Source organism: Schistocerca piceifrons, chromosome 4 (genome assembly GCF_021461385.2).
Source record: "Schistocerca piceifrons isolate TAMUIC-IGC-003096 chromosome 4, iqSchPice1.1, whole genome shotgun sequence".
Taxonomy (NCBI): Eukaryota; Metazoa; Arthropoda; class Insecta; order Orthoptera; family Acrididae; genus Schistocerca; species Schistocerca piceifrons.
Genome location: NC_060141.1, coordinates 13,145,983 through 13,171,661, shown reverse-complemented (window position 1 = coordinate 13,171,661; position 25,679 = coordinate 13,145,983).

Below are 25,679 nucleotides of genomic sequence, written 5' to 3'. Positions count from 1 at the left end.
CCCAACATCGTGCAGCCCTCCTCCAGTGGTGTCGCGACAGGCGTGAATGGAGGGACGAATGGAGACGTGTCGTCTTCAGCGATGAGAGTCGCTTCTGCCTTGGTGCCAATGATGGTCGTATGCGTGTTTGGCGCCGTGCAGGTGAGCGCCACAATCAGGACTGCATACGACCGAGGCACACAGGGCCAACACCCGGCATCATGGTGTTGGGAGCGATCTCCTACACTGGCCGTATACCACTGGTGATCGTCGAGGGGACACTGAATAGTGTTCCAACAGGACAATGCACGTCCGCATGTATCCCGTGCCACCCAACGTGCTCTAGAAGGTGTAAGTCAACTACCCTGGCCAGCAAGATCTCCGGATCTGTCCCCCATTGAGCATGTTTGGCACTGGATGAAGCGTCGTCTCACGCGGTCTGCACGCCCAGCACGAACGCTGGTCCAACTGAGGCGCCAGGTGGAAATGGCATGGCAAGCCGTTTCACAGGACTACATCCAGCATCTCTACGATCGTCTCCATGGGAGAATAGCAGCCTGCATTGCTGCGAAAGGTGGATATACACTGTACTAGTGCCGACATTGTGCATGCTCTGTTGCCTGTGTCTATGTGCCTGTGGTTCTGTCAGTGTGATCATGTGATGTATCTGACCCCAGGAATGTGTCAATAAAGTTTCCCCTTCCTGGGACAATGAATTCACGGTGTTCTTATTTCAATTTCCAGGAGTGTATTTGACACCTCAAAACAAACACCGCCAAAAGCTTAAAGCAATTAATCTGTAATAATATTGTTATGAATTATATTCTTTGCACTTTGCGATTATTTCTTCACTTCTGCTGTACGTACCTTGCACCCAGCTGATTCCAGACGCCATATTTGTTTACAAGTGTGGCAGTATACATGTGATGTGTTACGACAGCAAAAGGAACCTGTGATCACTGAACGTACTGTAGTTTACTTATTTAATGTTTACCATTAGATATCAGTTTAATTTTTGGTCAAAAGTAATCCTAAACCATATTCTGAAATAGTGTCTCGTTTCTCCACTAGGCAGTGCCACAAGTTCCTCCAAAAATCGTAACACAACAAACACACAAATGTAGTACTTACTAATGTAAATCCACCCGATGATGGAGGTTTAAACCTTCGAAACGCGTCGTGGAAATAAATAAAACGGTGACTGGTAATAGTGAACTTGTTGTTTCATTTAATGTCAGTAAGAGTCACGGTAAAGCCTAACCTAAAAATGTTCGCATTTAAAGTTAATCTTCCAGAACCTTCACGAACCGTTCGGTAGCCACCGTGCCATCGAGAAATATCGCAGTGATGCTGAACACCACACAGTCACCATTTGAAGGTGAAGAGACTTCTCGTTCGCGAAATGCGGGATCTCAGACCCCCAAGTGCACTAATTTTCATAATGACGATCCCACCCAAATGAAAATTGGAATCGTCGCTAAACCATGCGCATGCGCACACTAATTTCCATCATGCCCTGCAGCCAACGGCGCAGTTAGAACGTCCTAACATAAAGCGTTCAGGAGTTATGACGATTTTATTTCATAAAGTTCAATAACTGCCACCGTGTTCAAAGCGTGTTGCGGAGACGCGGTAAGCACTGCAGCTGTTACCATAATGCGGAAACGGAGCGACTTATCTGACGTCGAAAACGGCATGATCATTTCGTCACATGAGTGGAAGAATTCCGAAACGGCTAAGTTTGTAAACTGTTGGAATGTTGTGAATAAAGGATGGCGTGCATGGCAAACGGCGCTATCCAAAACCCCTGGAGAGGAAACAGTGGCGCTCCAAGGGCCACAGATGAAAGTGGTCAACGACGGCTGCAAAGATGTATACGGGCGAATAGACGCGCAACTATTGACCAGCTGCCCGTCCAGGTGAACCAAGGCGCTGGCAGTAGTCTGTCCTCAAAGACCATTCAGCGAACTTTGCTGAGAATGGGTCACCGTTGCAAGCCTCTTCCTCATGCACCCACGCTCACTGCTGTTCTTCGGCTACTAAGGGTGGAATTTTCACACCGGTACCGCTAGTGTTCGCCCTTTGGTAGGACTGCAGCCACTTACCGTAGTCGGCCACGAGAAGTATTATTCATAGCGGCTTTTCCTTACGCCATTTTCCGAGAAAACATTAGCAGAGAAGACGGCTACAGGACCCACGTATCAGGGTATGTTGAACGTGTGACATTTCTTTCACAGCTTCGAGGGTATACAAAAAATTTTTTTCAAGACGATGGAACACTGTCGCACTGGCTCTTGTACGCAGAAGCATCTGTTAAGAACGAAATGTGTCAGAGATTGACCAGCTATAAGTAGCATTCGTACCTCGTACGACATCATGCGGCTGGTAAGGCCACCTCACTTCACGATGTATGAGTTGTATATCTTTTCCGATGTGTGTGTGTATGTGTGTGTGTGTGTGTGTGTGTGTGTGTGTGTGTGTGTGTGTGTGCGTGCCGCCGTTGGGGGGGGGGGGGAGAGGGGGAGGGTGCTTTGTGAAGTTACGAAAGACTTCGTCGGGGTGCCTCTCATTCCAACAAGTACCGAATGAATTGCGATGCAGCATAGCAATAGCAACTAACGCACTCAAGTCCACAAGTGCTCACAGAAATTAGTGCGAGTTTGACTATTGCCTGTATATGGGGCCACACTAAATATTTCTTACAGATAAATGAAAGCCTTTATCCTCAATACACTTATATCTTCCAAAACGTTGTATCTAGGCACATAAGCAAGATATAGTGTAGTAAAATCTTTATGCTCTTCTATGTAAGCTAGGATTCATCCCAAGTTTCTAAGCCCATTGGTGTACAATAGTGACCCCAAACATTATGACCACCGGCTTAACATATTGTTTGTCCGTCTTTGGAACGAAATACATCACTGATTCTGCGTACCATGGATCCGACATTGTGTTGTAGGTTTGTTGAGGTATGTAGCATTAGATGTCTGCGCACAGGTCATGTAATTCACTTAAATGATGGGCCACTGATTTGCATACGTGGAGATGACGCCTGATAACACCCCAGATGGGATTCGTAGGATTTACATCAGACGAATTTGGTCGCCGAGACGGCAAAGTGAGTTCACTATAATCCTCCTCAAACCACTGTAGCACGGTTCTGGGTGCAAGGCACGGACCATTATACTGCTGAAAAATGGCATCACCTTCGCGGAAGACACGAAACATTAAGGGGTGCAAGTGGTTCCCACCTGTCAGCTTGTCTTCGATTACTGGCACAGGTCCCATGCGAGCGCAAGGGAGTGTCTCCCGTTCCATAACAATGCTCCCACCAGCGTACATCCTTGGCACGCTGCACGTTTCGAGCCGCCGTTCACCTAGATGACGGCATTTGTGGAGACGACCAGCGATCTAGTGTTGTATAAATGAGATTCACCCGAAGAGCTGACGCGTTTTCATTGATCGACGATCGATTCTCGATGGTCCAATTCCCAGTGCAATCATAGTTAACGATGTCGTTGGGTCAACATGTGAACATGTAGGGGTGGTCTCCTGCGAAGCTCCGTGTTAACAATCTACGATGAACGGTGTGCTCCGAAATACTTCCACGCGCGCCAGCATTGTGCTCTTTTTAGCAGATGCCGCAGATCGCCATCTGTCCTATATTACAGAGCAGACAAGCCTCCGAACCCTACGTCCTGTGAAGAGTCGTGGACGTTTATGCATTTACGGCCTAATGGTAGTTTCATCGCCCATCTACCTCTTTTCGTAGATGCTCGCGACGTAGCACGTGACTACTAGACCAGCTTCGCCGTTTTCGAGATACCCGTTCACAGACTCTGTGTAATAATAATCTTCCCTTTGACAAAATACCGAGCGAGGTGGGGCAGTGGTTACAACACTGGACGCGCTTTCGGTAGGGCGACGGTTCAATCCCGAGTCCGGCAATTCTGTGTTAGGTCCCGCTTGATTTCCCTAAATCGCTCGAGGTAAATACTGGGATGGTTCCTGTGAAAGGGCACGGTCGACTTCCTTCCCTATCCTTCCCTAATCCGACGAGACCGATGACCTCTCTGTTTGGTCTCCTCCCCCAAACTATAAACCCCTTCTCAAAGTCAGTTATATCAGTGGATATCCTCGTTTTCAGTCAATATCTTCGTCAGTGTCTGCTCCGCTTGCATACTTGTTTTACTTGTTACGTGACCGAAACACCACCAGGCATCATCCAACGCTGCGGTCGGCAGTGATCATCATGTTTTGGCTGGTCAGCGTATGAGAGATACTATTCTCAGTGTAGCTGAACCTTTTCATACGTACTGTACTATCCGAATGCGTATTTTCGTTTCATCACCCGGCAGGAGATCTGCTCCTTTAGTAAGAGAATGTAGCACACAATATTTCCTGAACTGATGGATCCAGTTCTGTTAAGTCTTCACAGGTCATCGTTCGGGGCTGCATCGGTCATTTATCGGAAAGACACACCAGAACATCCTGTGTATCACGGATTGGATATCAACGACACCCCATTGCCACAATCTGGACGAATGTGAATGTAACACATTGTTAGATGGCCATCCCTAAATACGTTTATCTATAATGTTAGACTGTAGCATTCTTCCGAACCATTTACAGATGTAAAAGTGGATATATGTATGTGTGTATGTATGGTCCACACCTCGTCCTAAGCAAATGGATCGATTTCAAATACAATTACATATTATAACTTATTACCTAGGAATAACGATGCAGGGATAAGAACCACTTAACTCCCATACGGCTCCTTGTTGGCTTGTAATCGTTAGGTAATCGCTACCATCTAGGCTGCCCTGGATGACAAGTAGGTTATGCAGGTAGTACCAACTGCAATGTAGAGGGTGTTTTTGGGATGGACATGGTTTTGGTGAGAGAAAAGGTAGAAGTTTATGGATAGTGGACTGAGAAAATGGGGAACAGAAGACTTAGACATAGGAAACGGAGAGAGGAGAGTGGGAGACGCTCCTCATGGAAGTGGAGGGAGGCGGAGATGAACAGAGAGGGGAAGGAGAAGATTGACGGAGAGGGGGGGGGGGGCAAACGAGAAGATGGAAATAGATATTGGCGACGGGAAGATAGGTGGAGAGAGAGGAGGAGGATATTGACAGAGAAGGGGGAAAAAGAGACGTTTGCAATTGCTCCTTGCATCTGCGGGTGATGCAGCAGTTAACAGACCAGTTAATAATAAATGTGTAAGGCATGTTAAGGATATTTTTTGAAGTGGACATTAAAACAATGATGCCTGATTTGACTGATACGACATTTGGAATGAATGCAAAAGAATATAAGTCGTAATAAAACGTTTCTTCAGTGAAGTGAAATCTGATCGTCTATTGCCACAGGCTTTCACGTCCTCTGAAGGAGAGTATCTCAGTGACGTTCGTTGGAAGAAGCAACACCACTGCACAAACTGATTGTTATTATATGTTATGTAAGAGGAACAGTGTCTTTCCTCGCTGCTTTCATTCGGCCCATTCTACCAAACTCCCTGCTTTCAGGCAAGGAGACTCTCTGAGGAAACAGTACAAATACCCAACAATGGAGGCAGTGTCGTAACTGGATCAGCCGTCTGCCGGAGCAGTCGGTGTGGCGGCTTATAAAGCGAGGCAAGGCCGCCGGATTGTATATCCCAGCTTCATTACGGACAGAAACGCCGTTGCCATGGCAGCGCGGACAAAGCGCGCAGCCAGGCCGCGGATAACGAGGCCCGCCGCACAGTAGTCGCGGCGCGCACAGCAGGCTCCCGCGCGTCCTTAGCGACCCAACCCTCCTCCAGCTCCAGCTCCGGCTCCAGTCGACGTCTTCCGAGGGCCTCACGGGCGCGCGCTCACCAGACAGAGCGGACGTGCCGTATTGAAATCTGCCACAGTACTTGCTCTGGAGAGAGACTTTCTAACAATGGTATCAGGTACGGAAAAAAGCGAACGGGCAGCGTAAAAATACTAGAGAAGCTTTTGCCGTCGAAATGTCTACACGTGTCTACAAATGTGAAACGGAATAAAGTTCTACTTTAGGAGGCTACCGTTATTAGAGCTATGCTGCAATAAATGAATTGTTGAGTTTGTCATTATAATCCTCCGGAAGCATAATAACTAGAATCCTAGTCATCGCTTTCGTAGGATGTCCGTACTTACGCCTCATCTTAACTCTCAACGTTCATTTCGCACAGACGACACATATTTACTAGCTAAGTCGTCAGTATTCGTCAGTTTCAAAGCTCCATTCGTGTCTTCACTCGTTGTTTTGAGTTTTTCACGTCTCCAGTCAACCTCCTCCATGATGGGTTTTCTATCAACTTTCTTTACTCCTACAATTCTCCAGGTTATCCTTCCCTCTCCAAGTTAACAATTCCTGGATCCAGAAGCAGATGCCTCTTTAACGGGTTCCTGCTTTGGTAGACGTTTCCATTGGACCTGTACTATAATTAAACAATTCTCTAGTAATTTCCAAAATAAACTGTGATAGGTCCATTATCACTGCAATTTAATGCGGTAACTGGGTCAATCATTAAAAAAATAGTTTACTCAATTACTTTTTCAAAGTACATTATACTATATTTTGAAAACATTAGGGATTGTACAACAGTACGTAATGTGTGTAATACCAGGTAATAGTAGGTCACAAAACACCATGTCTAGTTGGGTTTGTGGCAAATGCATATTTTGTTTATTTTAAAGAATATAGATGCTCTCATAAATACCACAATACTCTGTTTCAGATGGATATAACAGAGAGACAAAACACCGCTCGACACGTCTGATGAGATTATTTAATTTTCCATCCAATGAAGTTTATGTAATGCACAATATTTGTTGACTCTCAAGCAACACGATTCACTTTGAAAACAGGTTTCTTATGTGAACTCGTTATGCTTTGATTTTATATAAGTCATCATGACAGCCGCGTCGTGTAAGATATTATGTGCTATGGAAATGGAAATGAGCGTTTGGCGTCATTGGCCGGGAGGCCCTTTACGGGGAAGGTCTGGCCGCCTTGGTGCAGGTCTTATTACATTCGACGCCGGATGGGGATGCAATGATGATGAAGACAACACAACATCCAGTCCCTGAGCGGAGAAAATCACCGACCCAGCCGGAAGTCGAACCCAGGCGCGTAGGACGGCAATCCGTCACGCTGACCACTCAGCTATCGGGGCGGACATTAATGTGCTGTAATCATTCGCCAAAGCAGCCAGCCCTTACACGGTGGTGAATGCTGGTCGACTAACATCAGATATTACGGTTTACTCAACTACTGTTAAACCCGTACCACTTCCCGAGGATAATACGGTACCACGTTGTGCTCAATACGAAGAACTTCATGTTTCGCCATGCATTAGCGGTGACTAGACCAACTGCATACACGTGGTAGTTGCGTTCAACGAGCGAATACTTAAGTATTTCGGCAGCTCTACCTGGCCCAGAAGTGTGCCGTAAATTCACATGAGCCTTCATAAATTTCCTGACGCATTCCGAACCCAAACACTTCGAAATGTTACTGTTCACTAAAGAACTCGATGACCTGTACATCATACCTGTAACGCTGCGTGAAGCTCATCCCCGGCAACACTATAGATGGGCTTTCTTTAGGACCATTCGACAGTCATTGTTGGCAGGTGAGGAATGTACCACTTACCTTGATGTTCTGGCTCAAACATCGCATCACATCTTCCAAACATATCCGACTAGGGTTTTCTCTGCCGTATCTGTGACGACGGAGGTATTGAAGTCTTGTAGTGACAAATCGATGCATTATTCTTTTTATCTCTTTCTTGCGATATCTTCAGATCTCTCTTCAACTTTCAGGTCTGTCCTCATGTGGTAGCTTCAGACGTCTTCTCCAGTTTAATCCATCATTATAATTTTTCCACATCTTTCTACTATCACTTACTATTATTCAAAACATAAAAACATGTAATCCTTTTCTAATCTCATTGTTGCCTACGATCTCCGTCCTACAGTATCATTTGACACTTCTTACAGATTTATCTCTATGTATCCATAGCACCGGTCGTTGTACTCCTCACCTCTTCTATCTGCCCACCTCATATATCACACTGACCCCACTGGCACCTAAATATACACGAATTACTACGAAAGAGTTCTAGAAACAGTGTACTCTCAATTTTTCCAGTATTTACAAAATACAATAAAGCTAATACAAAACACAAAAACTTTGTGCTGAATGAATAAGACCTGAAAGTACTAGTAGTTACATTTTGTGAAGCTTTAGAAGAGTAAAGTGAAGGGAAAACAGTTGAAATGGGGCGCAAGAAAAAACGAGTTCCTAACTGCTGCAAAATTGGAGAGGGTGAAAGTACAACCAAGGTTTTAAGACGTCAGCTGAAATGTTAGCAATACACGGAGCAAGGCGGGAAGACCAGGCAACAAAGTATAAAGTTCTCTCGCAAACTTGTCTGTTAGCCCCAGACATATTAAAAAAGGAAATTTGTCACAGTTAAAAAGACAGTCTTTACATAAATTTAAAAGGAATCTGTAGTTTTCAAGCGAGGTGTACGAAACTCAGAAAGGCAATCTTAACGGAAAATTCACCATAGTTAGTAAAAACAGTCTTCAATTAAACTTGAAAGTTAATAAAGTACTCTTCATTTAAATTAACAGACAAAATAAAAAGATCATTGAGTGAAACGGACGAAAATATTGTAATCAGTTTCTCTCTAGTAATCCTTAGCGATTGAAAACGTCAGTCAAGGTCGACTTCTTAAAAGTGACCGTGTAGCGTACAAAGGAGGAAAGCAAGTTGCTCTAAACGCCCACTTTACCGTAACAGAGCTGAATTATAGACGTGCTATAATTACACAAAAAGACACACACCCGGCGAAATGTGTGCCAGAAATAATTAGAAGCTAAGCAGTACTGGGCACACAACTGGACATGAAAATCATGCTATACATATATTACCAATTCCTGTATAGAAAGAGGTCATTTGATACCAAAACCAAGACTTTGTGCCGGCCGGTGTGGCCGAGCGGTTCTAGGCACTTCAGTCGGGGGCCGCGCGACCGCTACGGTCGCAGGTTCGAATCCTGACTCGGGCATGGATGTGTGTGATGTCCTTAGGTTAGTTAGGTTTAAGTAGTTCTAAGTACTAAGGGACTGATGACCTCGGTTGTTAAGTCCCATAGTGCTCAGAGCCAAACAAAACAAGACTTGGTACGTGGCCTTAGAACTAACGAGTTTCTGGTCAGTTCCACGTTGATGGCCTCTAACACCGTTACTCTTATTTTATCTCTCCGAAACATCGTCAGGAACATAGCAATAGAACGGTACTTGTAGGAATCAAAATCAGTGCTTCCGGATTGCAAAATCAACACTCGCCAGATTCAACATAATGCAGTTGCGTAGATGAAATTCGAATAAATCATCTTTGCTATTGCGCCAGAGACTGGCAGCCATGAGTTTGAGGTTCGCTCGGCGGTAACTTTCCGCTCACTGCGACGCACCACACAAACACACACACACACACACACACACACACACACACACACGGACTACAATGGCCAAATGCCACACTGCATCACGGTGGGCCACACCCTATCCCAAATGCGTTGTAAACTGTGGGTTCTGTCCACCCGCCAGCGCACAGAGAGAGACAGCGCGACCACACGCGTGGCGGACGCCCACTTCCCTTAGCCGCCTCTTCACATTCTTCTTATAGGGACGCCGCGAAATCGGACGCAGTGAGACGAAGTAGTAAAGTCTACGGCCGCACTCGCAACTTGTCGATACGAGTTGGCGCGCTACTCATGAACCTCTGCCAATAACAAGGAAAACATCTGCAGGCTTCAGAACACGTAAAAGAGAGCGACAAACGCCTTAAGTGTTACGTTGTTGTTATTACTAAAAACTGTAAACTTCGGGTAAAATTAAAGTTCAGCTACTATCGGAAGTCCAGTGTGGGCTGTAAGTACCGCATTGTAGCGAAACTTGGCAGATGTACTAATGCGCTAAAGAGAAACCAGTTAACCCTCAAATAAAATTAATTCCTTTTTGGCCAGCAGATGCAAATCTGGTGCGGTAAAGCTCCTCGTCAACGTCTCTGGTGCTCATACTTAACGAACTGTGTAATCGGTGGTTAATTATAATACCACCGATATGCCTTTGTCAGTTGTTTGACGTTTTTCTGCCCACCTCCCGCTCCTAGTCCCTGTGTAAACATTTTTATGCGTCTTTCTTGCATTCACGGCACCAGATTTGCACCTAGTGCTCAAAGTTGGTAGCATTTTTGTTTTCAGTAGTAATCGGTTCCGTGTCAAAGTAATAGCCTATCTATCAAGATTCGCCGCCATACGATAATTTCGCGGCGTCCCTGCAAGAAGAATGTGAAGAGGCGGCTAAGGAAAGTGGGCGTCCACCACGCGTGTGGTCGCGCTGAAGAATTTGAAGAAATGTTTGATAAAATAAAAGAAATTATTCAGACAGTGAAGGGAGATGAAAATTTAATAGTCATGGGTGACTGCAATTCGGCGGTAGGAAAAGGGAGAGATGGAAACGCAGTAGGTGAATATGGATTGGGTGTAAGAAACGAAAGAGAAAGCCGCCTGGTAGAATTTTGCACAGAGCACAACCTAATCATAGCTAACACTTGGTTTAAAAATCATAAAAGAAGATTGCATACAAGGAAGAAGCCTGGAGATACTGACAGGTTTCAGATAGATTATATAATGGTAAGAGAGATTTAGGAACCAGACATTTCCAGGGGCAGATGTGGACTCTGACCACAATCTATTGGTTATGAACTGTATATTAAAACTGAAGAAACTGCAAAAAGCCGGGAATTTAAGGAGATGGGACCTGGATAAACTGAAAGAACCAGAGGTTGTACAAAGTTTCAGGGAGAGCATAAGGGAACAATTGACACGAATGGGGAAAAGAAATACAGTAGAAAAAGAATGGGTAGCTTTGAGAGATGAAGTGGTGAAAGCAGCACAGGAGCAAGTAGGTAAAAAGACGAGGGCTAGTACAAATCCTTGGGTAACAGAAGAAATATTGAATTTAATTGATGAAAGAAGAAAATATAAAAATGCTGCAAATGAAGCAGGCAAAAAGGAATACCGACGTCTCAAAAATGAGATCGACAGGAAGTGCAAAATGGCTAAGCAGGGATGGCTAGAGGACAAATGTAAGGATGTAGAGGCTTATCTCACTATGGGTAAGATAGATACTGCCTACAGGGAAATTAAAGAGACCTTTGGAGATAAGAGAGCCACTTGTATGAATATCAAGAGCTCAGATGGAAACCCAGTTCTAAGCAAAGAAGGGAAAGCAGAAAGGTTGAAGGAGTATATAGAGGTTTTATACAAGGGCGATGTTCTTGAGGACAATATTATGGAAATGAAGGAGGATGTAGATGAAGATGAAATGGGAGATATTGTACTGCGTGAAGAGTTTGACAGAGCATTGAAAGACCTGAGTCGCAACAAAGCTCCAGGAGTACACCACATACCATTAGAACTACTGACAGCTTTGGGGGAGCCAGTCCTGACAAAACTCTACCATCTGGTGAGCAAGATATACCCTCAGACTTCAAGAAGAATATAATAATTCCAATCCCAAAGAAAGCAGGTGTTGACAGATGTGAAAATTACCGAACTATCAGTTTAATAAGTCACAGCTGCAAAATACTAACACGAATTCTTTACAGACGAATGGAAAAACTAGTAGAAGCCGACCTCTGGGAAGATCAGTTTGGATTCCGCAGAAATACTGGAACACGTGAGCAATACTGACCCTACGACTTATCTTCGAAGCTAGATTAAGGAAAGACAAACCTACATTCCTAGCATTTGTAGACTTAGAGAAAACTTTTGACAATGTTGACTGGAATACTCTCTTTCAAATTCTGAAGGTGGCAGGGGTAAAATACAGGGAGCGAAAGGCTATTTACAATTTGTACAGAAACCAGATGGCAGTTATAAGAGTCGAGGGGCATGAAAGGGAAGCAGTGGTTGGGAAGGGAGTGAGACAGGCTTGTAGCCTCTCCCCGATGTTGTTCAATCTGTATATTGAGTAAGCAGTAAAGGAAAAAGACAAGACAGCCTAGACACAATGAGAGGACGCCGAAAGGCACGCGCCAAGACAAAGCAGGGTACGTGAGGTCTGAAACAGGATACGTTATGAATGCTATAAAGAAAAGTACGTAGCTTCTGGAATACTTAACTTTAATCCATCCTTTTTGGTACATCTGGAGATTGTGGCGATACAAGTGAGACTCTTTAGATACATGCAATGTTACTAATGGCGCCTTGCTAGGTCGTAGCCATTGACTTAGCTGAAGGCTATTCTAACTATTGGCTCGGCTAATGAGCAATGCTTCGTCCATGTAGTCGCTAGCAAAGTCGTCCGTACAACTGGGGCGAGTGCTAGTCCGTATCTCGAGACCTGCCTTGTGGTGGCGCTCGGTGTGCGATCACACAGTGGCGACACGCGGGTCCGACATGAACTAATGGACCGCGGCCGATTTAAATCTACCACCTAGCAAGTGTGGTGTCTGGCGGTGACACCACAGAAACAAAAGAAAAATTCGGAGTAGGTAATAAAATCCATGGAGAAGAAATTAAAATTTTAAGGTTCGCCGATGACATTGTAATTCTGTCAGAGACAGCAAAGGACTTGGAAGAGCAGTTGAACGGAATGGACAGTGTCTTGAAAGGAGGATATAAGATGAACATCAACAAAAGCAAAACGAGGATAATGGAATGTAGTCAAATTAAATCGGGTGATGCTGAGGGAATTAGATTAGGAAATGAGACTCTTAAAGTAGTAAAGGAGTTTTGCTATTTAGGGAGTAAAATGACTGATGGTGGTCGAAGTAGAGAGGATATAAAACGTAGACTGGCAATGGCAAGGAAAACATTTCTGAAGAAGAGAAGTTTGTTAACACCGAGTATAGGTTTAAGTGTCAGGAAGTCGTTTCTGAAAGTATTTGTATGGAGTGTAGCCATGTATGGAAGTGAAACATGGACGATAAATAGTTTGGACAAGATGGGAACAGAAGCTTTCGAAATTTGGTGCTACAGAAGAATGCTGAAGATTAGATGGGTAGATCACATAACTAATGAGGAAGTATTGAATAGGATTGGGGAGAAGGAAAGTTTGTGCCACAACTTGACTAGAAGAAGGGATCGGTTGGTAGGACATGTTCTGAGGCATCAAGCGATCACCAGTTTAATATTGGAGGGCAGCTTGGAGGGTAAAAACCGTAGAGGTATAATTAGCAGATTTAGAAGGATGTAGGTTGCATGAGGTACTGGGAAATGAAGAAGCTTGCACAGGATACAGTAGCATGGAGAGCTGCATCAAACTAGTCTTAGGATTGAACACCACAACAACAACAACGATAATTTCAGCCCAAACCTGATCCTCTGTGAGTAGCTGTACTTTAGCCTTAACTGGACGGTGTATTACACATCAAATTCATGAGGAAAAGCTGATTTAATGCATAAATAGCAAAATGTTGAAATGCATTAGGCACATTATATTTATAGAACGACCACTGAAGTTGCTTTGTACATAAAGGCGAAACGGACATCCTATAAAATACACTTAAACAGCAATACGCTTAAGAAGAAGAATTATCCATTTTAATACGTGTCTTCCCTCATCGCGTTATTCAGATGTCTGATAATAGTCCCACACATATTTTCTACGTTTTTTTTTTCATTTATTTCCACATCTCAGTCCTTGCTCTAACGTGTTACAATACCTAAGTAGCAAAATTGGACGTTTGCTTCACTGATGTACCGCAGGTGACTGTGTCTGGTCGGACCGGTGTTGAACTTAGAAAACCATCGTTTTCGATTCTGAACTGATATTTGTAGGTTCTACTTTTGCCGCCTGTTTCAGTATTTAATTATACAGTTGGAAGTCCTCTTATGCTTTCTTTTTTTTTCCTTTTTTATGTAGTCGTAATCTCTAATTCGAATAGAATAGTTTCTTTTTTATTGTAATCTATGATTTAGTGTTACTCAAGCTTTTACCTCTTTCTTCCATTCTTTTACGATATCCTCTATGTCTATGTTTAATCAAATGAATGATGTACTGCACTCTTGCCATACTCTGTGTGTCATTTTAAATGTAATGTCCTTAGCCTTTCGTACGTTACAACCTCCTTTACAGTTCTCAATACTTACTTTAAGACCTCAATGCGGAGGTGATGCTATCTGCTGATATTAATTGTATCTCATACTTCGGTTTTGTTGAGTTCATCAAATCCATTTTAATACTTACAAATGCTATATATGATTGTAAATTGTATCAATACCATTCATCTGTGATTAATTCAATGGTAATATGCTACATGTAGTGGAGTGATTGTACAGATTACTTTTAATCTAGCGTCTGTTACTACAGGGTGACACACGGGAGACGGACAGTTTTGAATTGCGTAGTACCGTGGGCGTAGTGGTGGAAGGTGGTTGTGGTTGGGGAGAGTTCTGATCCACACAAGACGCCATTTCATTTACTCAGTCACTATGGAGTAGTGGGACTTGCAACGTCGAGTGTTTGCCTATGACAGTTCCGTGAAAAGAGGTGAGTCTATTATTCCTACGCAGCGATTGTTTCGCGCGCGCTTTAATGTCGGTCGACATGGAGCTGTTCCGAGCCGTAACACAATCCTCAGATGAGTGGAAAAGTTCAGATCAACTGGAAACATACTGGATAAGAAGGATTCTGACCCGAGACGCAGAGTAATGACACCAGAAAATGTTGAAGGGTAAGGCAAGAGGCAGTCAGAAGCCAGGACGGTCAGCTAGACGTCATGCTAGTGAGTTACGAATCAATAATCAATCGGTTATACGAATTTTGCATAAAGAATTAAAATTCGACCCCTGCAAAATGCTCATTGTCCAACAACTTAAGGAAACTGATTTTGCTGTGCGAGAAAACTTCGCTACAGAATGCAAGTGATTTTGGGATCGAATAAAAACGAAATTTTATAGATGAGCGATGAAGCTCATTTTCATTTAAACGGGACCGTAAATAAGCAAAACCTACGTTACTGGGCTCCAGAGTATCCACACCTTATCCACCAGCGTCCTCTACACTCAGAAAAAGTAACTCTGGTGTGATCATGGCTCTGTTGGCATTATTGGACCTTACTTTTTCTAATAGAACGGGGCCACATTTACTGTTAATTCGGTTCATTACATTCGTATGCTTGAAACATTCTTGAAACCAGAACTAAGAAGACGACGAATCCCTTTAAAATGCGTTTGGTTTCAGCAGGATGGGGCAACATCTCACACCGCAAACACTTCAATGACGGTTCTTAGACGCATGTTCCCTGGCCGGATTATCTCACGTTTAGGCAATGTTCCTTGGCCTCCCAGGTCTCCCGACTTGTCAGTTCAAAAAATGGCTCTGAGCACTATGCAACTTAACTTCTGAGGTCATCAGTCGCCTAGAACTTAGAACTAATTAAACCTAACTAACCTAAGGGCATCACACAGATCCATGCTCGAGGCAGGATTCGAACCTGCGACCGTAGCGGTCGCTCGGCTCCATACTGTAGCGCCTAGAACCGCACGGCCACTCCGGCCAGCCGACTTGTAAGTATGTGACTTTTTTTCTGTGGGGGTACCTTAAGAACTGTGTCTATAACCACAAACCACGAAATGTGGACGAGTTGATGAATGCAATCATTCAAGAAATTGCTGCTATCCCTGTAGAGATTTTAGTCCGTCTGATGGAGGATTTTGAGAGGAGACTTGAGTCCTGCATTCGAAATGATGTACATCACCTTGACGACATTATTTTTCACAAATAACTTTGTTAACTAAAATGGCAGATAATGAGCTTTGGTTTTGTGTAAATAAACATGCATTAATTTTAAAGTTGGCTGAGTATTGTTTCATTAAAAACCGTCCGTCTCCCGTGTGTCACCCTGTATTTACTAAATTTTGTAGACCGAATTAGGGAAATTTTCCTCGATGATTCTCATATTTTTGTTAGTCATCTTTTTTAAATAGGAATATTGTTTTAAACTATTCGCCGTATGAATAAAGCAGAAAATACCTTTCAACGTGCATTTGCTAAACGAAGACGTTTTAGCTCTATGGAGAGGACTTAATGTCTTAGCAGATATGTGATCAGAGTAACCTTTGCTTAAAACCTAGACCTCCGTATGTGGTGTCCCTCATTTTGCTCCGCAGTAACGATGTTCAATAAATAGAATTCGATTCGGTCACCATCAGTCCGATAAAGTGTCGCAACAAATTTGCAGCATACAATCGCTACTGTCGCCCCCAACGTCACGCATTGGGTAATCGTCATGCGAAAGGCAACTAGTCCGGTTCATACCAGGGATGGCGTACCCCTCGATCATTCCTCTCCACCTCCATCGTTCAAGATCGATGACGGTTGTTAGCCGCTGAAAATTTGTTAACCACGAAGGCCTTCTATCTCATCATATTATCTGCTAACTGTCCGCTCCCCGGTAGCTGAGTGGACAGCGAGACAAAATGCCAATCCTAAGGGCCCGGGTTCGATTCCCGGCTGGGTCGGAGATTTTCTCCGCTAAGTGACTGGGTGTTGTGTTGTCCTAATCATCATCATTTCATCCCCATCAACGCGCAAGTCTCCGAAGTGGCGTCAAATCGAAAGACTTGCACCAGGCGAACGGTCTACCCGAAGGGAGGTCCTAGCCACACGACGTTATTATTAATCCGCTAACTTTAATATTCGTTGTAAATTAGCGTAGCAACTCACCATTGTCTCTAAATTCTACCCGATCACTGGAAATGAACCACTGTTTTATTGACTTCTTTCAGAAGTATGGCGCCGGGGCCTCGATGATTCTGTGTGTGAATTCCTAAGGGACCAAACTGCTGAGGCCATCGGTCCCTAGACTTACACATTACTTAAACTAACTAATGCTGAGATCAACACACACACAGACAGACACACACACACACACACACACACACACACACACACACACTCACACACACACACACACACACACACACACACACACACACACACAAACATGCCCTAGGGAGGACTCGAACCTCTGGCGGGAGAGGCTGCGCAATTCGTGACATGGCGCCTCAAACCGGGCGGCCACACCACGCGGCCTTCAATGATTACATGCCGAATATGGAACACAAAGGCTATTTTGAGGGTGGTAGCAACTATCTACATCTATACCCCGCATGCCACTTTACAGCACGTGGCAGGGAGTGTTTTGTGTGCCAATGTCACTGCCCCCTTTCCTGTTCCAGTCGCGTGTGTTTCGCGAGAAGAACGTTTGCTGGTCTCTGTGGGCTCGAATCTCTCTGATTTTATCTAAATGGAGTTTTTTTCGAGGCATACGCGGGAGGATGCAATATACTGGTGACTCTTCTAAGAAGTTTCGTAAGAACGGTAGACCGTACCGTGATTCGAAACGCCTCTGTTGCATCGTCAGCCACTGGAGATGACCGAGTTTCTCCATGACGCTTTCGCTCTTACTAAATGAACCTCGTTGTTTTTCCCTAGCTATGCTTGCGAGTGGAACGCAAAAGGAAGTGGCTCGAGGTTCCGTCCACCATGCACCATACGGTGACTTCCGAAGTGCGTATGTAGATGTCCATGTAGAGTATGTTACAAAACGTGCCGCTCTTCTTTGGATCTTCTCTGTTTCCTCTATCAATCGTATACGGTGCTTATTCTAGACTGCCGGACAATATTCACGTACCAGTCGAACGAGTGGAATGTAAGTTACTTCTTTTGTTAGTGGACTGCATTTCCTGAGTATTCTTGTAATGTATCTCATTCTAGCATCTGACTTACACGCAATTAATTTTATGCTGTCGTTCCACCTCAAATCTCTTCATATGGACACTCCTAGATATTTTACTGAAGTTGCTGCCCCAAGTGATTGTTCTGCACATGATTTAATCCTTCAGTAAAGAGTCTTTCTCTCTGTGTATGAGCAATACGTTACATTTCGTTACGTTGAGAGTCAGTTGCCACTCCGTACACAAAGCGTCTACCTTCTCCACTTCCCTGCGTTTCGCTAGAATTCTCTGGCTCTGCGACTTCTCCGCATACAGCACCATCGTCCGCGAAATGACTGTTGAATGTTACGGAAAACACGCTGTGGGTTCGCATCGGCCGTTGTCAGAGCATAGCGGCACCATTGTCGCCTGCGAAGGCCGTTGCGTAGCAACAGAAAACTGTTTCTGAACAGAAGCTGCAGACGACGATGCCGTTTGCTGAGCCTCATCGTCAGATCCGTGGCCGTTTGCAACGAGGCGGAGCAAATGGAGGAGGTAAGCACCGCCGTACTGAACAACTGTACATTGCGGCGTTACCTGTAATTGATGTTTTAACAACACCGGTTATTTTCTATGGTTACTTACGTGATCCTAGATGAAACGCCGCTTTGAGACCACGAAAATACGAGAATTTTTGAAAGACGTTCATGGTAACTCACTTCAAAGAAGTGGATTCAAAGGTTTAGTCCTGAAAAATATGATTTTTTGTACTAAATTGTTGTAGTAGAACTCAAAAGTAAGGAAGAGGTGGAGCGTATCCCTATCATTATTCACGCAGTCTGAAGCGTTCTGCGTGTCTAGACGAGAGAAAGAAAAACGAAAGGGAACATAAGAAAGATCACGAGACGAAAGTGTGAAATCTTAATAGTGCATTTACAAATTGAAGAGGTTTGTACTTTCACTTAAAGCATAAAATACAGCCGCCCGGGTTAGCCGCGTGGTTTAGGGTGCCTTGCCACGATTCTCGCGGCTTGCTCCCGTCGGAGGTTCGAGTCCTCCCTGGGACATAGTGTGTGTGTGTGTGTGTGTGTGTGTGTGTGTGTGTGTGTTGTTCTTAGCATAAGTCAGTTTACGTTAGATTACGTAGTGTGTAAGCCTAGGGACCGACGACCTCAGCAGTTTGGTCCCATAGAAACTTACCCACCATAAAGTACATTTTAGAGCTAGAATAACAGAAGTTCTACAACAGTCATAGGCTCCTGCCAGCCTTTCCTTTTATTTAAACAGCAAGCCTGACAGAAACGTATGCGACTGTGTTGCAGCGTTTTCACACAGCCACGCGGAATGCATTTTGCGTGGCCTTAGGCCATTTAGGAAAGGGAATACAAACACATGCACAACGTCTCAATACTACAGATGTGTTTGCAGACAGAATTACTCAACGGTCGGAATTTGACAATCTGGGTGAGGACTGTAAGAGACCATGTGTTCGAACGTTGCATCAGACGGACTTCGCAACAATTACTTCATTATGTACACTGGTGGCAGTGTCTTTGTGGAATAAACGCTTCCCTAAATTATTAAATACAATAATTATCCGTGACAAGCTATAGCCACCGAATTCTGACGTTAGCTTTAAGGACCATTTGTTAAACACTCTCGGTCAGCTTTACCAGTCTCGAAGTTTCTACACTGACATAATTATGCCAATATTTTAGTTTCAAAAAATGTTGAATTTGTTGTGCTGGAATCTGATGTCAGTTGCTGCTCACAGAATCTTCGTATCGTAAAAATAATATTCTAGCAACCGTTATAAAGTTTTCTGTTAAGGCTACCAGTTTTGACTTCTCAATACACTCATCCTCAAGCCCTCATCAGTAAAAATTACAAGTCATCAGACAAATAAATAGAAAGATGTCATACATAGTTTGAGATAAACGAAACTTTATACATAAGGACACCAGTAATTAAAACATATATATTCAGGATACAGTATAGTGCAAGACACAGGTCACCTATCAGAAATAATGGAACTAACTGATAAATACAGTAGACCTAGTGCTATTGCAGTGCCAACATTAATCATGTAGCTTCATTGCCCATAAACGTGGAAGGATCTAAGTGACAAGGCTCCTATTTTTTAATGGAATAAAACGAGGAATAGCATCAGGTAACTAACGTAAAATTGTAAGAAACGACAAAAGTGTGTAAAAATGTAAAATAATAAATAGTGCTATGGGAAAAATAACTATGACAATTATCCTACGAAAGTTGTGAGGTAAAGGTGTCAGTACCACCTAAAGCGAATAATTCAATAAAACAGGCAACGGTGTTGTTAACCATCAGAATAGTTCCAGAGCAAGGAAGATAAAAAATGTTACACTACTACAAATGAAAGAGAAGTCGGACGGGTTTGAGCATGCGTCTATATGCATCTGAGCTGACGTATCATGGAAGAAGTTTCGTTGGTTCAGAATTATAATCATCGTACGAGTACAGTAACATGCAAATGGCGGCTATACGTATTCAGCGAACTGTGGGTGAATCCCGATCAACAGGGACTCATATGCTTTGAGTGAAAATAATAGTGGTATGTAATATACAAACCATATAAGTTAAGCCATTACTTGTAACTTTATATGACATCACCTGACTATGTACTTCTTGTATTCTTAGCATTGAGAATGGCTAGCTTCTAGCCGAATTCTAGATCAGCATAATAAAATTTAGAAAGTACGACTGATAGCTGCAATCTCTAATTTACAAAATAATAAGACTTATTGCTAACTCTTCTATCAGTTACTTACATTGTGATTAGTTTTTCATGAGATGCATACGGGCTGTAAATTTGAATCTACAATATTTTCTAGTAAAGCCTAAAAAATCTAGAGAGAACTTGAAAAGCTATCTAGTCTTTACCTCATACTCTCAATACTTTCATTTAAATCTCTCGGCACCTCGTACGTGGTGTAAAATCGCAGGTTAGCAGAAGATAATTCAGTCGTTTATCTTCATCATCTATTCATGGCCAGCGAGTTGACTCTGCTTACTGAATCTATTCCAGTACGACAAACGCAACTATTAGCAAAAAGTTAAATATTAAAAAACCCAAGTGTCTCTAGGAATAAAAAGTTTGTTGCCTGTGGACTGAGCGTCTCGTGCTTCAAGCAACATCGCTTGAATTTCTATGGAAGCTGCTTCAAACGAATGTCGTAGAATAGTGGATGTTCGAAGTGAACATCTCCTCTCTACATGACGTCACCTGCTTCTGTATTTTTAAATTCCGAAGGAGATACTGAAGTTCAAATCATAGCAGCCTGATAGTTCCACAGGACAGTCCATTACCATAATAATACACTCCTGGAAATGGAAAAAAGAACACATTGACACCGGTGTGTCAGACCCACCATACTTGCTCCGGACACTGCGAGAGGGCTGTACAAGCAATGATCACACGCGCGGCACAGCGGACACACCAGGAACCGCGGTGTTGGCCGTCGAATGGCGCTAGCTGCGCAGCATTTGCGCACCGCCGCCGTCAGTGTCAGCCAGTTTGCCGTGGCATACGGAGCTCCATCGCAGTCTTTAACACTGGTAGCATTCCGCGACAGCGTGGACGTGAACCGTATGTGCAGTTGACGGACTTTGAGCGAGGGCGTATAGTGGGCATGCGGGAGGCCGGGTGGACGTACCGCCGAATTGCTCAACACGTGGGGCGTGAGGTCTCCACAGTACATCGATGTTGTCGCCAGTGGTCGGCGGAAGGTGCACGTGCCTGTCGACCTGGGACCGGACCGCAGCGACGCACGGATGCACGCCAAGACCGTAGGATCCTACGCAGTGCCGTAGGGGACCGCACCGCCACTTCCCAGCAAATTAGGGACACTGTTGCTCCTGGGGTATCGGCGAGGACCATTCGCAACCGTCTCCATGAAGCTGGGCTACGGTCCCGCACACCGTTAGGCCGTCTTCCGCTCACGCCCCAACATCGTGCAGCCCGCCTCCAGTGGTGTCGCGACAGGCGTGAATGGAGGGACGAATGGAGACGTGTCGTCTTCAGCGATGAGAGTCGCTTCTGCCTTGGTGCCAATGATGGTCGTATGCGTGTTTGGCGCCGTGCAGGTGAGCGCCACAATCAGGACTGCATACGACCGAGGCACACAGGGCCAACACCCGGCATCATGGTGTGGGGAGCGATCTCCTACACTGGCCGTACACCACTGGTGATCGTCGAGGGGACACTGAATAGTGCACGGTTCATCCAAACCGCCATCGAACCCATCGTTCTACCATTCCTAGACCGGCAAGGGAACTTGCTGTTCCAACAGGGCAATGCACGTCCGCATGTATCCCGTGCCACCCAACGTGCTCTAGAAGGTGTAAGTCAACTACCCTGGCCAGCAAGATCTCCGGATCTGTCCCCCATTGAGCATGTTTGGAACCGGATGAAGCGTCGTCTCACGCGGTCTGCACGTCCAGCACGAACGCTGGTCCAACTGAGGCGCCAGGTGGAAATGGCATGGCAAGCCGTTCCACAGGACTACATCCAGCATCTCTACGATCGTCTCCATGGGAGAATAGCAGCCTGCATTACTGCGAAAGGTGGATATACACTGTACTAGTGCCGACATTGTGCATGCTCTGTTGCCTGTGTCTATGTGCCTGTGGTTCTGTCAATGTGATCATGTGATGTATCTGACCCCAGGAATGTGTCAATAAAGTTTCCCCTTCCTGAGACAATGAATTCACGGTGTTCTTATTTCAATTTCCAGGAGTGTATGATGAGGAGTTTGATACAATACGCTGATGATAGTATACTACAAAGTTCGTCTGAACAAGACGGTGACTTTTGATACAGTAAAACCACCACCACACTGATTTTCCGACAGAAGTCCAATGCCGTTTTCTTCAGCTTGCTTTGTCACTCGTCACAGATCAGTTAGAAACTTCACGTAAAACTATGTACAACGCTGCATCTGTAATATCATACTATGCTTGCGAAAATGACTTCCTCTCTTCTTCAGTCATTTTAAAAATCGAAGGGGAATGAACTGAATACTGACACAGACTCCTTGTGAACAACTTTCCCAAAAAAGATCTTAGGCATAAAGAAGGATATGGTAATTAAAGTAAACAATTGTAAGTACAGAAAATATCACTATTTCATTTAAAATGAAATGCTTTGAGATAAGTGGTTGGCTGCACAATTAATTAATCTTAGCTTAGTTTCACTGAAATCATCTTACGTTTACCACAGCGCCATTTTTCAAACATAGTGGCCTGAAATTTTGAAAGGCAATAACTACTAGACCGGATTTAAACGCGATCTGGATTGATATAAAACTCCTCTAGCAACAAAATGTAACTTTCATTAGCTGACTAGTGGTCACCGAAGAAGCGGAGTTGTGAGAAAAACCTCGTTATTGTAACACATGGCAGTGGAATTTTGTTTTGTGGAGCAATCGGCCATGGTACATGAAGAAGAACTGAGCTGGAAAAATGCTGGCGAACTGTTATGTGCTGCGCTTAGAGCGAAATATGTGATAGTGATTTAACTGTCCATGCTTCCACGGCCATTGTCGTGATGATTATAGGGTCGACCTTTTATGGTTTCGTTAAGGTCGTTGTTTTTAGGCCACGAAAAGATAAAACCAGGTGTTTACAACACCATTTTAGACAGTAACATTATTCCCTACTGCTTTATTTTATTTATTTATTTGTATAACCTCCTCTCCACGAGTCAAAGCACTTCATAGCCGGTAACTGTACGGATTCCTCAGATTATGTGCTTCAGGCTCCAAAATGAGACTCTTTAAACAAATCTGGGAAAAGATGCCAAGTAAGTTTCTCCATACACCCAGCATGATTTCTATATTCATTGCATTAGAAGGTGCTGCATAAATCGCGAAATGTAAACCATTGAAATTAGAACGTTGCATGTCTGATGTATAGTAAGAGCCGTACCTCAATAGGTACGCCGGCCATTGTGGCCGAGTGGTTCTAGGCGCTTCAGTCTGGAACCGTGATACCGCTACGGTCGCAGGTTCGAATCCTGCCTCGGGCATGGATGTGTGTTATTTCCTTAGGTTAGTTAGGTTTAAGTTGTAAGTTCTAGGTACTGAAGACCTCAGATGTTAAGTCTCATAATGCTCACAGCCATCTGAGCCATCAGTAGGTACACACGAAGAGTGGAAATTTGGAAGGTTCTATGTGCCGAATTTCACCTTAGGAGAGTCCAGACACAATGTATATCTTTTTGTACATAATTGACTTATATCGTATACACTGTGAAACCACTGATCTATGCCTCCCACTTTGTCACCGAAAAATATAAAGACACGAATTAGGAAAGTATACAATTTATTGTGAACGTCGTAGATTCTATAACAGGGAAATGACTGGTGCGAAGAGTTAGTAAGAATTTTTTGTTTAAAGTGTCATTAACACTGGGGCATCGTGCTTTATTTGTGACAATACAAGCACAGAAATACAATAACAATACTGTCACTAGCAAAACTGTAGTGAACACAAATCATATCTCACAGAAGTTAAAATTTTTAGGAGCGAATAACAAAATTATATTCAAGAAGGCCAGATTTCTGTTACAGTGGTTTCAGAAGCGTTGTAGTGAACTCGCATTGACGTGTTTGTCGCCAAATTGCCCTGATCTGAACCCGATGAAACACATCTTGGAGGCTGTCATGTTCCAGATATTCCCCCACAGTATTTTACGGGTTTATGTGACATATGCTTAGACATCTGGTGCCACAAACCTCAAAAATCTACTAATCACAAATCGAACCAATTGTCTAGCATAATCACTACTACAGTGCGTGGACCAACACCTTATTAAAACGATGCTCTTAATGTTTTGTATTATGAGTTTATCTTCAACGTTACAGTAATTGAATTTAGGATTAGCATTAAGTCGTACAGAGCAAATTAGATTAATGGGAAATTCATCAGTGGCGTTACAATATCCATTCAAGTGGTGCATCGTTATCATACAATTGGTGAAACATACTTTGTGGGTGAAATAGTCAGCTCTTTTTGATCAGCATAAAGCTCTCAGTTTTTTCAGCCAGTTTTTTCTATGTATCTATTGTTTCAAGTAAAATAATTTGTAATATTATAGAAAATTTTCTAATACGGTATACCTCCTCGAACGCAAACTGTCAAAAATTTGACGTACGTGTACAAACCGTGAATATATCGGATGATATAGTAATAAATTTAACTGTTATCCGCATGTTGGAAAAAATTCATTCCTGGATCTAAAGACATTAGCAGTCGGTACGTGAGGATATGTTGTTGTGAATTAAAGAGTTGCATGGTACGACGCTTTTTCTACCGGCTGCTTTACCGGGCGTTATGGTACGTCGTAGTGCCACGCTCAGAGTGACGTAATAATCGCCAGTAACGCACGCAGGAGCAGAGTAGCTGCCCGCGCCTCGCGCGCAGACACCTGCTGTGACGTAGTGGGCAGTACCCCGTGCGCCGACAGACCGAGAGTTAGGGCGGCAATAAGGGCGCGGCATTTGTACGAGCCGCCGGAGCCGGCACCAGTAACTTCTCGGTCCTTCCTGATCTAATTAGGAGACCTGCTTGCTGTAGAGCCAGTAAACTGCAACAGATCGGCTGGAATTTCTCCTCTAAGTAATCTTCCAATTAAAAGGTAAAATATTGTTCAGTGAAAATCATTTACACCATCCATAAGCCAACTGATATTACTTGAGTGGTATAATTGTATTTGTCTCGTTTTCATCATACTGTTATACAACACTTATCGTGAGCTGTATTGAAATATTCGTATAAACGTTGGGATGAATGTCTTTGGCACCTGCATCAATAGTCACTCATAACCGAGTCGTGTTATTCCACCGTTAGGAGGTTTCAGTCTCCATTCTGATTACGTGAATTCGTAACACAACACTCATCATCGAAT